At 40.7% G+C, this 14,117-nt stretch overlaps 1 protein-coding gene across 2 annotated transcripts in view; it reads left to right on the forward strand.

Moving 5' to 3' along the window:
- The window catches only part of KIAA1432 (KIAA1432 ortholog), a 95,468-nt gene that overhangs the window by 37,736 nt on the left and 43,615 nt on the right, over window positions 1-14,117 (forward strand). The window lies entirely within an intron of this gene.

A 14,117-nucleotide genomic window follows, 5' to 3' on the forward strand; every position in this document is an offset into this window, starting at 1 on the left:
AGCACTGGACTGCGAACAGCAGGTTGGCAGTTAAAACCCACCAGTCTCTCCTCTAGACACCCTGTACAGGGTTGCTCTAAATCATAACCCACTCAATGGCTCTTCACATTGTGGTTGTTGACTTCATAATGTACCTCTTTGCCCGAGTCTCAACTTGGAATAACTGTCATATAAAACCAAGCAAAAACTCTTAGATGACAAGAGGTTTGCAGAGGGAATTGGAGTCAGCCTGTTGGGTATTGGTGTACTGGACTTCTTTCTGTTAGGTTATTTACTCTGACAAGTTCCTTAGCCTCTGCAGAACTGATTTGTGAAATGGGAATAAAACTGCATTCTTCTGTAATTGTTAGGATTACATGAACTCAATACTTAGGACCTGAATAATAGTGGTTCATATAAGGGTCTGAGAAGAGTTATCTCTGTAGCAACCGATAAGGTATAATTGCTATGCAAACTAAGGCGCAGAGAGGTTAAGTAACTGGCCCTTAGCCACATGTCAGTACAGATTGACTCAGATATAAAATGTTACAGTGCCAGAACGCATATTCTGATCACTAATACTGTATTGCCTCAAACCTGTTGATACCCCATCCATTCATCAGCTGCTTTGGGGTGTATTTGGGGAGTCAGGAATAGAAATGACCTGGGTGGTTTATAATACTCCTGGGAAACAGAGGGAGCATAGTTCCTCTTCTCAATTATGGAAACACACTTGTCTCTTGTTTCCCTCTCTGAATCGTAGGAGAGTTCATCTTAGGTGCTTTTTTAGAACATCTCCCTTTGCCTGTATTGTGTGACATCTTAGCTTCAGATTACATATCTTTTTCCATAGTCTCTGTTCCATGATCCCACATAGTTTCCACAGTGGTTTCCAGCATCTTTCCTGTGGATCTTGGGACTAAAGCCTGCAACCAAGGTGGTGTGGTGTCTTACCTCTGTGCCGCAAAGGTCACTTATTCTATAATGAATGAATTCTCCCCTTTTTCTTTTTTAGTCTTTTATGTAAGTCCCATTCTATATTAAAATATTCATATTACATGAGGAGCTCGGTAAAGATGCTAACCGCAAGGTCAGCAGTTCGAATCCATCAGACAGTCCATGAGAGAAAGATGAGACTTTTTGCTTCCATAAAGATTTATGGCCTCAGAAACCCTATACAGGGTAGCATACAGCCGCCGCCACCACCACCATTTTCCTATTTCACAAACTAGGGGACAGACTAGTCAAAGGTCATCTTGACTTTTTCTTCGGTATCTTTGAACTTGTGAAATTAATGAAAGAAATTGTCCCAGGGATATAGCAAAAATAATTTGCATTTAATTTTAGAATCTATTCATGTGTTTATGCCTAAATAAGTTTATTATAACTTGAATTTGAAAATCATACTTAATTGCATCATATTGAAAATGAAAACAATGTCTACAAATATGCCATCGCAATTTTTACTTTACTGAAAGCAGAGATTTTTTTCCCCCTTATTTTTTTTATCCTTTAACCGCTATCGAGAACTTCTTTTTGTTGGAGATCAGCCTTACTGATTGTTCAGGCCAAGGTTCTCAAATGTGATATGATAAAATTCAGAACATTCAATTATCAAATATTACAGCTCTAGATATCTTCTTTGCTGAATAATCACTTCAAAACAGCTATCAAAGCTTAGCTTTACCATTTCATCCCATGTATATTTCATTAGATTGTGAAACAACTGATTAGACATGCTATTGGTAGCTGGGAAGGAGGCAGAGAATAACTAATTGAGGTTAGCAATTTCTAGCCTTAGCATAATTTACTCTTTCCAACATGCAGCTCCTACATTTGTTGTTGTTGTTGTCAGGTGCCATCGAGTCGGAACCGACTCATAGCGACTCCATGCACAGCAGAACGAAACAATGTTCGATCCTGGGCCAACCTCACCACCGCTGCCACCCCCGAGTCCATCAATGATGCCACCTGGCCAATCCATCTCGTTGGAGGTCTTCCTCTTTTTCTCTGACCCTCCACCCTACCCAGCATGACATCCTTCTCCAACGATTGTTTCCTCCGGACTACATGTCCAAAGTAGGAGAGACGAAGCTTAGCCATCCTGGCCTCCAAGGAGCACTCTGGCTGCACTTCTTCCAAAACAGATCTATTGGTTCTTTTGGCAGTCCATGGCACCCTCAGTATTCTCCTCCAACACCACAACTCAAAGGCATCAATTCTTCTACGATCCTCTTTATTCACTGTCCAGCTTTCGCATCCATATGAGGCTATTGAAAACACAATGGCCTGGGTCAGGCGCACCCTAGTCCTCAAGCTGACATCTCTGCTCTTCAATACTTTAAAAAGTTCCTGTGCAGCAGATTTGCCCAGTGCAATACGTTAGGTGATAGAAAACATCTCCTGAATGACAAGGAAAAAGGTCTGGATTAGTTACAAAATTAAAAGGTACCCACAAAATATTTTTGGTAAGTTATGAATTGCATGTTTGGTCACGTGTTGCTTTTTCCCCCTAAGTTAGGAGTCCACCACTTGCTTGTCAGTTTATTGTACTGTGCTGGCTTGTATGTTGCTGGAAGTATGTCACTGGTGTTTTAAATACCAGCAGGGTCACCCATGGGTGGACAGGTTTCAGATGAGCTTCCAGACTGAGGGAGACTAGGAAGAAGGAAGTGTGGACTGCTTCTAAATAGTTAGCCACTGAAAACCTTATGACTGGCAACAGAACACTGTCTGATACAGTGCTGGAAGATGAGCCCCTGAGATTGGGAGGCACTCAGAATACAACTGGGGAGAATTGCACCCTCAAAGTAGAGTTGACCAATAATAATATGAATGGAGCAAAGCTTTCAGGATCTGCATTTGTTGATGGGGCACAACTCAAAATGAAGAGAAACAGTTGCAAACATCCATTAATAATCAGAACATAAATGTACAATGTATGAACCTAGGGACATTGGAAATTGTCAAAAATGAAATGGAATGCATAAAGATTGCCATCCTAGGCATTTGTGAACTAAAATGGACTGGTATTGGCCATTTTGAATCAGATAGTTGTATGGCTTACTATGCCAGGAACATCAAATTCAAGAGGAATGGTATCACAATCATCTTCACAAAGGACATTTAAAGATCTATCTTGAAGTACAACACAGTCTGTGATAGGATAACTTTCATATACCTACAAGAAAGACTAGTTAATACCACTATTATTCAAGTTTATGCATTAACCACTTAAACCAAGTATAATGAAATTAAGAATTCTGCCAACTCTTCAGTCTGAAACTGATCAGACATGCAATCAAGATGTGTTGATAATTACTAATGATTGGAATGCACAAGTTGGAAACAAAGAGGTAGGATCAGCAGCTGGAAAATATGACCTTGGTGATATAAATTATCTTGGAGATTATATGATAGACTTTTGCAAGACCAATGACTTAAAGACCAATGACTTAATCGTTATAAATACCTTTTTAAAAACAACATTAAAGGCAGCTATATACATGGACCTCACCAAATGGAATACACAGGAATAAAATTCCCTTATCTGTGGGAAGAGGTGATGGAGAAGCTTAATATCATCAGCCAAATCAAGGCAGGGGCAGACTATATAACAGACCATTTGTTGATACAGTGGCAGCAATTGTGAGGATGGCGCAGGACCTGGCGGTGTTTCATTCTGATTTTACGTAGGATTGCTATGGGTTGGAACTGACTTGACAGCTCCTCACAACAAAAACAACAATAGGGGCAAAATACTGAATGATGCAGAAGCATCAAAAGAAAATGAAAGAATATATAGAGTCATTGTACATAAAAGAATTGGTTAGTGTTCAGGCATTTCAAGAGGTAGCATATGATCAAGAACCTATGGTACTGCACTGAAGGTATTGACTAAAAAACAAGGCTCCAGGAATTGAGGGGAATGCAAATTGAAATCTTTCAGCAAATTTATGTAGCACTCAAGGTGCTTGCTCATGTATGCCAAGAGATTTGGAAGACAGCTACCTGGCAAACTGATTGGAAAAGATCCATATTTGTGCCCATGCTAAAGAAAGGTGACCCACTGGAATACAGAAATCATTAATCAATATTGTTATTCTCACATACAAGTAAAATTTTGCTGAAAATCATTCAAAACCTATTGCAGCAGCACATTGACAGGAAGTTGCCTTAAACTCAAGCCAGATTCAGCAGAGGATGTGGAACTAGGAATACACTGCTGATGCCAGATGGATCTTGATGGAAAGCAGAGAATACCAGAAAGATAGTTACTTGTGCTTTATTGACTGTGCAATGGCTTTCTACTGTGTGGCTCATGAGAAACTGTGGATCACATTGTGAAGTATGGGTATTCCAGAACACTTAATAATGCTCCTAAGGAACATGGACATAGACCAAGGGGCAGTTGTTCAAACAGAACAAGGGGATACTGAATGGTTTAAAATCAGGAAACGTGCGACAGAGTTGTTTCTTTTCACCATATCTATTCATTCTGTACACTGAGCAAATAAGCTGAGAAGCTGGATTATATGAAGAAGAACATGGCATCAGGATAGGGGGAAGACTCAACCTGTGATATTCAGATGACTTAACTTTGCTGGCTGAAAGCAAAGAGGACTTAAAATACTTACTGCTGAAGATCAAAGACTACAGTCTTCAGTATGGATTGTACCTCAATGTAAAGAAAATGAAAATCCTCATAACTTGACCACTAAATAACATCATAATAAATGGAGAAAAGGCGGAAGTTGTCAAAAGACTTCATTTTGCTTGGATCCATAATCACTGCTCATGGAGGCAGCAATCAAGAAATCAAAGGATGAGCAAATCTGTTACAATAGCCTGTCTAAGATGCTAAAGAGCAAAGCTTTAGGTTTGTGCACCTGAACTAAGACATGGTATTTTCCATTGTCTCATGTACATTTGAAAGTTGGACAGTGAGTAATGGAAACTGTAGAAGAATTGATGCATTTGAGTATAGTGCTGGTAAAGAAGATTTAAAGTACCATACACGGACAGAGAAAGAAACGAATCTGATTTGGAAGAAATGCAGCCAGAATACTCCTTGGAGACAAGGATGACAGGACTTTGTCTTTCATACTTCAGACATGTTATCAGGAGGGACCAGTTCCTAGAGAAGGATGTCATGCTTGATAAAGTTGGAGGGTCAGCCAAAAAGGGGATGGCACCAACGAGCTGGATTGACACCATGGCAACAACAGTGGGTTCCAGTGTAACAACAGTTGTGAGGATGGCACCAGACCAGGCGCTGTTTCCGCCTGTTGTGCATAGGCTTGCCATGAGTAGGAACTGACTCAGCGACACCTGATAGCAACAGATTCTACAGATTGAAAGTTCTTTCTAACAAGATACATTGTTCTGAGAGCTTGACAAAGTATGTTAGTGATCCTGTTTGCATTTTGGATTCCTTTTGAGCTTCTGAAGACATTGCAGATGTAGCTTGATTTCAGCATGTATAGATTGTGCTCATGTGCACATGCAGTATGGGTAGCTTTGAGCTACGGAACGTGGCCTATCTTATGTAGCTCCTAGCTTCCATCACAGTTGCATGAGCAGTTCCTCACAGGATTGGTGGTGATGTTATTGTATAAGTTCTGACTGTGACAGCTGCCCTCTTAAATGGCCACAGCTCTATGATGGCATTTGAATCAACAATGATAGGTATGTCTAAAGTCTGCCCAGGTCACAGATCCCTGCACTGTTTCCTTCAGACTGATGACACTCTACCTGTCCGATCATTTAAAAGAAAAGCTGGGTTTTTATATAAAAGATCCATGAGGAAGGACACTACCTCTTACAGAAAACATTAGAAAATTCTTCTTTCATCCCTTCATCTGCTCATTTAAGTACTGAATGTTGTGCTCCACACCCAGTTGTAGATGTTGGTCATGAAGTGAACAAATCCACCAGCCACTCCTTGGAAATCCTATTCAGGGTTTGATTCCGGATTCATAGCAAACCTGTAGGACAGAGTAGAAGTCCCCTCGCAAACCCCTCACCCCCCCCCCCACACACACACACAAGGTTTCCAAAGCTGTAAATCTTTCATGGAAACAGACTGCCTTATCTTTCTCCCATGGAGTGGCTGGTGGATTCGAACCACCGACCTTTCCGTTAGCAGTTGAGCACTTTAACCACTGTGCCACCAAGGCCCAAATTCATCATGTCTAAAACCTAGCTCATTTTGTCCTACTAAGTCAATCATGCAATTGTTGGAACTTTATTGGAATTACCATTGTCTTTTGAACAGTTGTATAAATCTTCCATCTTCATCTTGTTAGGTAATCAAGTTGTGTTGATGGATTACCATTCTCCACTGCCTCTAGAATTCGTCTATATTTCTTTTCTTCTCACTGGTCTTATTAGAGGCCTCATGATCTTCCTTCCCTATTGAGATAGCTCATATGCTAACTGACCTCTCTTCCTCTCCTCTCTGCCCTGTGTATCAGCCCATCTTTTGTATTGAGATCAGACTTATTTCTCAAAACCACAGACCTGATGATGTGTTTTTCTTTTCTTATAAACTGTTGTTACTCTCCAGTTTCCAAACAATAAAGTCCAATCTCTCTAGCCTGACCTTTAGATCCTACTGCCCGTCACCCCCATTCCACCCCCCCGGCCCCTGGTCTCTAGCTCATGGAATACACCATTCTTTAATAATCAATCCTTTGTCCATTAATAACACTGATTATTTCGTGCTTACTCAGTTATGCCTCTCCCACTACCTTCTTTGTGTAAGAAAGCATCTGCCTTAGTTTTTAAGTTGAGATTAACCATCTTTAAAGCTTTTAAAGCTGATGTGCTCAACTTTCCTGTTCTTCCTTGTATCCAAGGATCCCTCATTTGTACTCTAATAGCACTTACAAAACAGGTAGTGCATGAGTATATCCTTATTTGGGGCTGGGGGGGATCAGGCAGCAAGGCACATATACAGAGTGAAGAGTGAAATTGTGAGGTTTGATGGCTCTTTTCAGATTCCAGTCCTATTTTCACTCCCAAGTTGGGTTTCTATCTTGGGTAAATGAATGCCCAGGAGTACAATGGTGGATTCATGTCACATGTTTACTTACTTGAGATTGGATGTTGGACATTGCATTTACATTATCAAGTGTCTAGAATTTGTCCTCTTCCTTTAGAGATGAAGTTTACTTTGCGTGGCAGTTAGGTCACTTAGATAGCTTCTTAATCCTTTTGAGGATTGTTTGTAAATTCTTCCTTTTTGGGGGGCAGGGATTGGATTTGGCTACTGATTACCGGGTCTTTGTCATACCCAGTTTTTTTGTTTCTGGTGGGATTGCAAGTTGATACCTGTTAAAAATGAACCTCTTTATACTCATCAGGGGCCTCTGGATGGTGCAAATGGTTAAATACTCAGCAAACCAACCACAAGGTTGGCAGGAGACAGACATGGTGATTTCCTTCCAAAAGGCAACAGCCTGAGCACAGTTCTCCTCTGAAACACGTGGAGTCACAATGAATCAGGATCGAACTGATGGCAACTGGTTTGGTTTGGCCTTCTATGTGCCCAGCACTCAGCTGGACCAATTTCCATCTGTACTTCTGGAGTGTATTTAATCACATCTAACATAGAAAGTGAACAGAATGCTACTTGAAATGTACAACAAACTGACAGCCGCTTACTCATCAATACTAAGAAAGGTGATCCAACAGAATGCGGAAATGATCAAACAATATCATTAACGTCACATGCAACTAAAATTTTGCTGACAATAATTTAAAAATGGTTGTAGCAGTACATTGACAGGGCACTGCCAGGATTTCAAGCTAGATTCATAAGAGGACGTGGAGAGAGAGAGGTCATTGCTGACATGAACTGGCTTTTGGCTGGAAGCAGATAATACTAGAAAAATGTTTCCCTCTGTTTTATTTGACTGTATGTATCGTAACAATGGATTACATCAAAATGAATGGGTATTCCAGAACACTTAGTTTTGCTTATGAGGAACCAGTACGTAGATCAGAGGCTGTTTGGGAACACTGAATGGTTTTAAATCAGCAAAGGTGTGTGCCAGCATAAATATGCTTTCATCATATTTATTCATTCTGTATGCTGAGCAAATAACTTGAGAAGCCAGGTTAGATGAAGAATTTGACATCAGGGTAGGATGAAGACTCGTTAACAACCTGTGATACACAGATGATACAACCCTGCTTGCTGAAAGTGAAGAGGACTTAAAATACTTAACTTATGAAGATCAAAAACCACAGCCTTCAGTATGAGTTACATCTCAGTGTAAAGAAAACAAAAACTTTCATCACTGGACCAATAAATGACATCATGATCAATGGAAAAAAGATTGAAGTTGTCAAAGACTTCATTTTATTTCGATCCACTATCAACATTCTTGAAAGCAGCAGTCAGGAAATGAAACGAGGTATTACATTGGGAAATCTGCTGCAAAAGACCTCTTTAAAGTGTTAAAGAGGAAAGATGTCTCTTTGAGGACTAAGGCATGCCTGGCACAAGCTGGGGTATTGGTATTGTCAGTTGTCTCATATGCATGTGAAAGTTGAACAATGAAGAAGGAAGACTGTAGAAGAATTGATGCATTTGAATTATAGTGTTGCTGAAAAATTTTGAGATTACCGTGAACTTCAAGAAGAACAAACAAATCTGTCTGGGAAGAAATGCAGCCAGAACGCTCCTTAGAAGCTAAGATGGGGAGATTTCATGTTTTGTAATTTGGACATATTGTCAGAAAGGGCCAGTCTCTGGAGAATGACATCATGCTTGCTAAAGTGTGGAAGGTCAGCAAAACCCAGGAAGACCATCCCAAAGATGGATTGACACAGTGACTGCAGAAGTGGGCTCAACATATGCACAGTTGTGAGGCTGGCACCCTATCTGTTGTAGATAGGGGTCGCTAGAAGTCGGAATGGGCTTGACAGCATCTGACAACAAGAACGAGAGATCATTATTTCCATCTTCTTCAGAAATACTTCACTCTTATTAATATTCTAGTAACTGGTTGTGTTGTATGCAAATAATGATTTATGGAGTTATAGGTAAGAAACAATTCTGATTATTCTTTTTCTGCTCCAAAGTTCTGAACCTTGCTTGACCTTTGGTTGGTGATCCAGAGCTTCAGATCGTAGAACTCATTTAGCAGTGCCAGAACTCCTTAGTAGATCAAGCTTGACATATTCTAGCATCATCTTCAGATATGGGAATCTTATACGTGGTTTTTTAACATCATCTAACAATGCTGTATAAGGAGCGCTGGTAGCGTAGTGGTTACGAATTGGGCTGTGATCCGCAAGGTCAGCAGTTCGAAACTACCAGTGGTTCCACGGGAGAAAGATGAGACGTTCTGCTCCAGTAAAGATTTATAGCCTCGGAAACCCTGTACAGGGTCGCTCTGGGTCTGAATTGACTCGACAGCACTTAACAACAACAACAACAACAATGCTGTATGCCTAATCTAGTTCTAACAATGCTCTACTCTAGTTCTAGAAAAGTATGCGGTGTTTTCGGAGAGAGAAATCTTGGAAGGTAATGGCAACATAAAGTGACAAAGGCCAAAGGCATGAACAGACCCAGAAAATCTTACCACTCAGGGGAAGGTGTTTAGGTGTCCGGAGAAGTTTTGTTTTTTTTAAATAAGAAGACTTGAGCTTTCCTTGGGAGGAAAGCTAGGCCTTAGGGAAGGAAGTTGTGTGATTCTGTAAGTGCCCATCCTCCCCAGATCCATAGGCTATCTGCTGCTGCCGTTCTCAGGTACCATTGAGTGGGTATTGACTCATAGCGACCCTACGCAAAATAGAGCGAAACACTGCCCGGTCCTGGCCCACCTGACAATTGTTGGTACAGCTAAGCCCATTGCTGCTGCCACTGTGACGATCCACCTCATTGAGGGTCTTCCTCTTTGTCTCCAACCCTCCACTTTAGCAAACATGATATCCTTCTCCAATGACTGGCCCCTCCTGACAATATGTCCAAAGTATGAGAGACCAAGTCTGGCCATTCTGGCTTACAGGGAGCATTCTGGCTGCACTTCTTCCAACACAGATCTGTTTGTGCTTCTGGCAGTCCATGGTACTTGTAATATTTTCCTCCAACCCCATAACTCAATGCATCAATTCTATGGTTGCCTGTATAGCTCTCTCATGCATCTGAGGTGATTGAAAATACCATAGCTAGGGTCAGGTGCACCTTAGTCCTCAAGCTGACATCTTTGCTCTTCAACACTTTAAAAAGGTCTTGGACAGCAGATGTGTCCAATGCTGCACTGCTCTTTAGTTGACAATTAAAAGATTGAAATCTCTTGCACAGTAGAGTTTACTGAAATCAGTGCTTGCTGCATTTACTTGGGTAGTGACAGTTCTGTGTCCCCTGACCTAGCCTGATGTTGTGCAGGTTTATATACGTGATCTGCATTTAGAGCAGTCTTTGTTGTTGCATTTCCTTTAGGACTTACCCAGTTTTTGTGATACACTTGGTTTTTGGTTTTTTATCAGTAGAATTGGGAATTACTGGCTCCTTAAAGCTTGGCTCCTAGTTGACCTGCTTCATGAGAAGCATTGCATTTTGCATTGCCTTTGGGAGCAACTTGTTTACCTGAATGCCTTGCCATTCATTAGATTGGAAAACTGGGTAATTTTACTTTTAATTTATGCAAAACATACTGTAAAAACAAAACTCAAACTGGCTTACTTTCAGTTTCCCTCCTTAGGGTATTTGTCTTGGACTTGATAACCCTGCCTTGAATAGACATGTGGATAAGAGTGTGGCATTTGGAATCAAAGAGGCATAGGTTCCAATGTTGGTTCTACTTTTTACTGGCAATGATTTTGGAAAAATTACTTTTTTAGTTACTTTCTATGCTTTCCTGTCATTTTCTATAAAATGAGAAAAATAACTGTATAGTTCTTACTAGGGTCTCATTAAGTTATGATGGTTAAGCTTTATTTTAAACCATTTAAATATGTTCAGAAAAGAAGGGAATTCTAGTTCACTATATGTGATTATAATGAACTAGAATTTTAAAGAATGATGAATTTGAAGAATGAAAATTGCCCTCAAAACATAAGTGCTGTTAGTTGAAAGCAAGTCTTAAATCGAGTCATGTAGCAAATGTCAACAGCCACAAACTTGATGTTGTCAAGAACCTTGGCAGCAGTATTCATACACACTGTATTTGAAAATTCTGTGCACCTCTGTTATCACAATGAACTCCTGTTACTGACTCTAAGCTCATTTTATAGAGCACAAATAAAGTGACTAAAAAACAAAAACAAAAAGTTAATATAAAGAAACTGACTGCACACTCTAGTGATAAGGGTAATCTAGTATCTCTAGATACATTGTACTTAACATACAAGGTCTTAACGTGTCCAGTGTAAATCACTTTTTGTAAATAAAGTGAAATGATTGGATTTTCCTTACACTGGATTTTTGTAGTAACCTTGAGTTTCTGATGTCTCTTCTGAAGCTAGTTTATATTATTGAATTTCATATGCAGAATTCATTGCAATTTATCAAGATTAAATGTATTAGATTAAAGCTAAGCACCTGGAAGGCTTTCTCTTTATAAAGAAACCGAAGTGTTTGAAGAAGTAGCTTTAGACAACTATGAGAGGACTTCGGACAGGTCCTGGAAGTCCCCTCAGACAGTCTAGAAACCCAGTTTTCTTGGTCTTTATTGTGGTTTGAATTGTTTCCCCTCAAAATGTGTGTCAGGTGGGCTGGGCAGTGATACTCAGTGGTTGAATGGAAAACCAGTTTGCTTTGTACATTTTCACCAAATCATCAGAATAAAAAGTTAAAAGTCCTCCAGTGTCAGGAGATGAGGCTTGAATGCACAGCCTTACTCAGTTCACACCCTGATTTGATGTCATGGGACTTTCCCTGGAGTTTGACCTGCATCACCTTTGATTTCACAAGAGATAAGAGAAGAGAGATGCTAACAGAGAAGAGGGCCTGAGTCCCACCAAGAAAGAGGAGCCGGCAGTGGAGCACGTCCTTTGTACTGGGGTCCCTGTACTGAGAGCTTTCTAGACCCAATAGGTTGATGTCAAGACATACGTAGCTCTTCAAGGGACCCTAGGCCCACAGATGTTGAAAGGAGAAGAGGGCCTTCCCTGCCAGCCGGAGCCCTGAATTTGGACTTATAACCTCGTAAACTTGAGAGATTACATATGTTTGTTTAGGCCATCTGCTGTGGACAGCCTGAGAACCATTATCACTTAAACGTCAGTGTTTGTTTCGTGACTTTCTAAATGTGTTACACAGATGGTACTCTCTGCATACATGGCTTGATGTCTGTTGCATTAGGTTATTGCATATGGTTATCAAAGAATGCATGTCAGTGTCTGCAGTCTGCTGTCCACTCTCAGCCAACACTTGGAAAAATCCGGAAAACATCTTATTGTATCTTTTCTGCATGCTGTCTTCATTCTTTTCTGCTCCAGGCTACAAATACTACCTGACTTTTACAATAATGACTTCCTTGCCTTTTTATGGTATTATTTACTCATGTGTGTCTACAGAAACACTGTTTCTGCCTATTTATGAAATTTATGAAAATGGAACCATATAGTATATATTCTTTTGTGACTGAAATTTTTAGTACTATATGTGTATAATCTATTTTTTCCTGCAGTTATATTTGTGTTCTGTACATTGACTTAAATATCCCATTGCGTGAACATAATTTAGCCGTGCTTCTGTTGAGGGACAATTAGATTATTTAAAATTTACAAATAATGCTATTGTGAACATTCCTGTGCATCTTTCTTCAGGAAAAGTGTACCTGTACACAGTCTGCTGATTTTTTATCTAGGAATAGAACTGCTATCTCATAGCATCTACAGATCTCAATTCAGTAGCTCCTGCCAAATTGTGTTCCCTGTGATTTCACTTGCTGGCAACACTCCTACCAGCACTGTATCGGAGGCCTGTTGCTCTCTAACTGCAAAGTTGGTTGGAAACAAATCGGGAAGGTGTGCAGTGCAGGTAGCTCGAGACTGCAATCAGGACTAGGGTGAGGGAAAGATCAGTAGACTAGCCAAAAATTGAACAAGGAGATTCTGGCAGTGACAGTGCTAAAAATGTATACATAAGTTCTCTACACATCCCAGGATGACTGGGAGGCTGTAAATGAACTGGGGAGATTCATGAGAGGGTGGCAAAAAGCAGCAGCTAGGCAACCATGACAGTTACTCCAGCTTTATATGAGCTCCCACCAAACACACTCATGACAGGGGTTTGACATCCTGAACACTAGGCTGTGTTGATACAGGACCCACTCCCAGGAATCAAGGTTAAAAGACCAAAATGGAAGGAAAACAAATCAAACACAAACCAAAACTGAGTGTGATATCAGTGGCACATACAGTGTAGATTTGACCGAAATCTCCTTACTTTTACTCAATTGTTAGGTGCCGTCGAGTCAGTTCTGACCCATAGTGACCCTGTGCACAACAGAACAAAACACTGTCCGGGCCTGCGCCATCCTCACAATTGTCGTTAAGCTTGAGCCCATTGCTGCAGCCAGTGTGCTACTCCATCTCATTGGGGGTCTTCCTCTTTTTTGCTGACCCTTTACTTTTCCAACCTTGATGTCCTTCTTCAGGGACTGGTCCCTACTGATAACATGTCTAAACTATGAGACACAGAGTCTCACTGTGCTGGCTTCTAAGGAACATTCTGGCTGTACTTCTTTCATGACAGATTTGTTTGTTTTTCTGGCAGTCCATGATACTTTTAATATTCTTCTCCACCACCGTAACTCAAACCAAATGCATAAACACTCAGAGCCACCACTCACCCCCGACCCCAAAAAGAAGAGGCAGATCCGCTCCACGTGGGACTCTTGAGTCAGGCTGTTCTAGTTCTCTCAGCCCTTGCTACGAGTGTGCTAATTCTTCAGCTCATCCAGAGTCACAAGCCTGTGATCTCGTCGGGTCTTTTCTGACCTCATGTGTTTCCTGAACATGCGTGTGGCTTCCTAGAGTCCCCGTAAATGTGAGAGCTTTTCAAAGTCCTACTCCCTGAACCTGCCCTTAGTTAATATACACACCTAAGAAATGACAATCAAGGACACAGTGTAGCCCACTTGGGACACACACTTTATACACCATAGCTGCTG

Source organism: Chrysochloris asiatica, unplaced genomic scaffold (genome assembly GCF_000296735.1).
Source record: "Chrysochloris asiatica unplaced genomic scaffold, ChrAsi1.0 scaffold00056, whole genome shotgun sequence".
In the NCBI taxonomy this organism is placed as follows: domain Eukaryota; kingdom Metazoa; phylum Chordata; class Mammalia; order Afrosoricida; family Chrysochloridae; genus Chrysochloris; species Chrysochloris asiatica.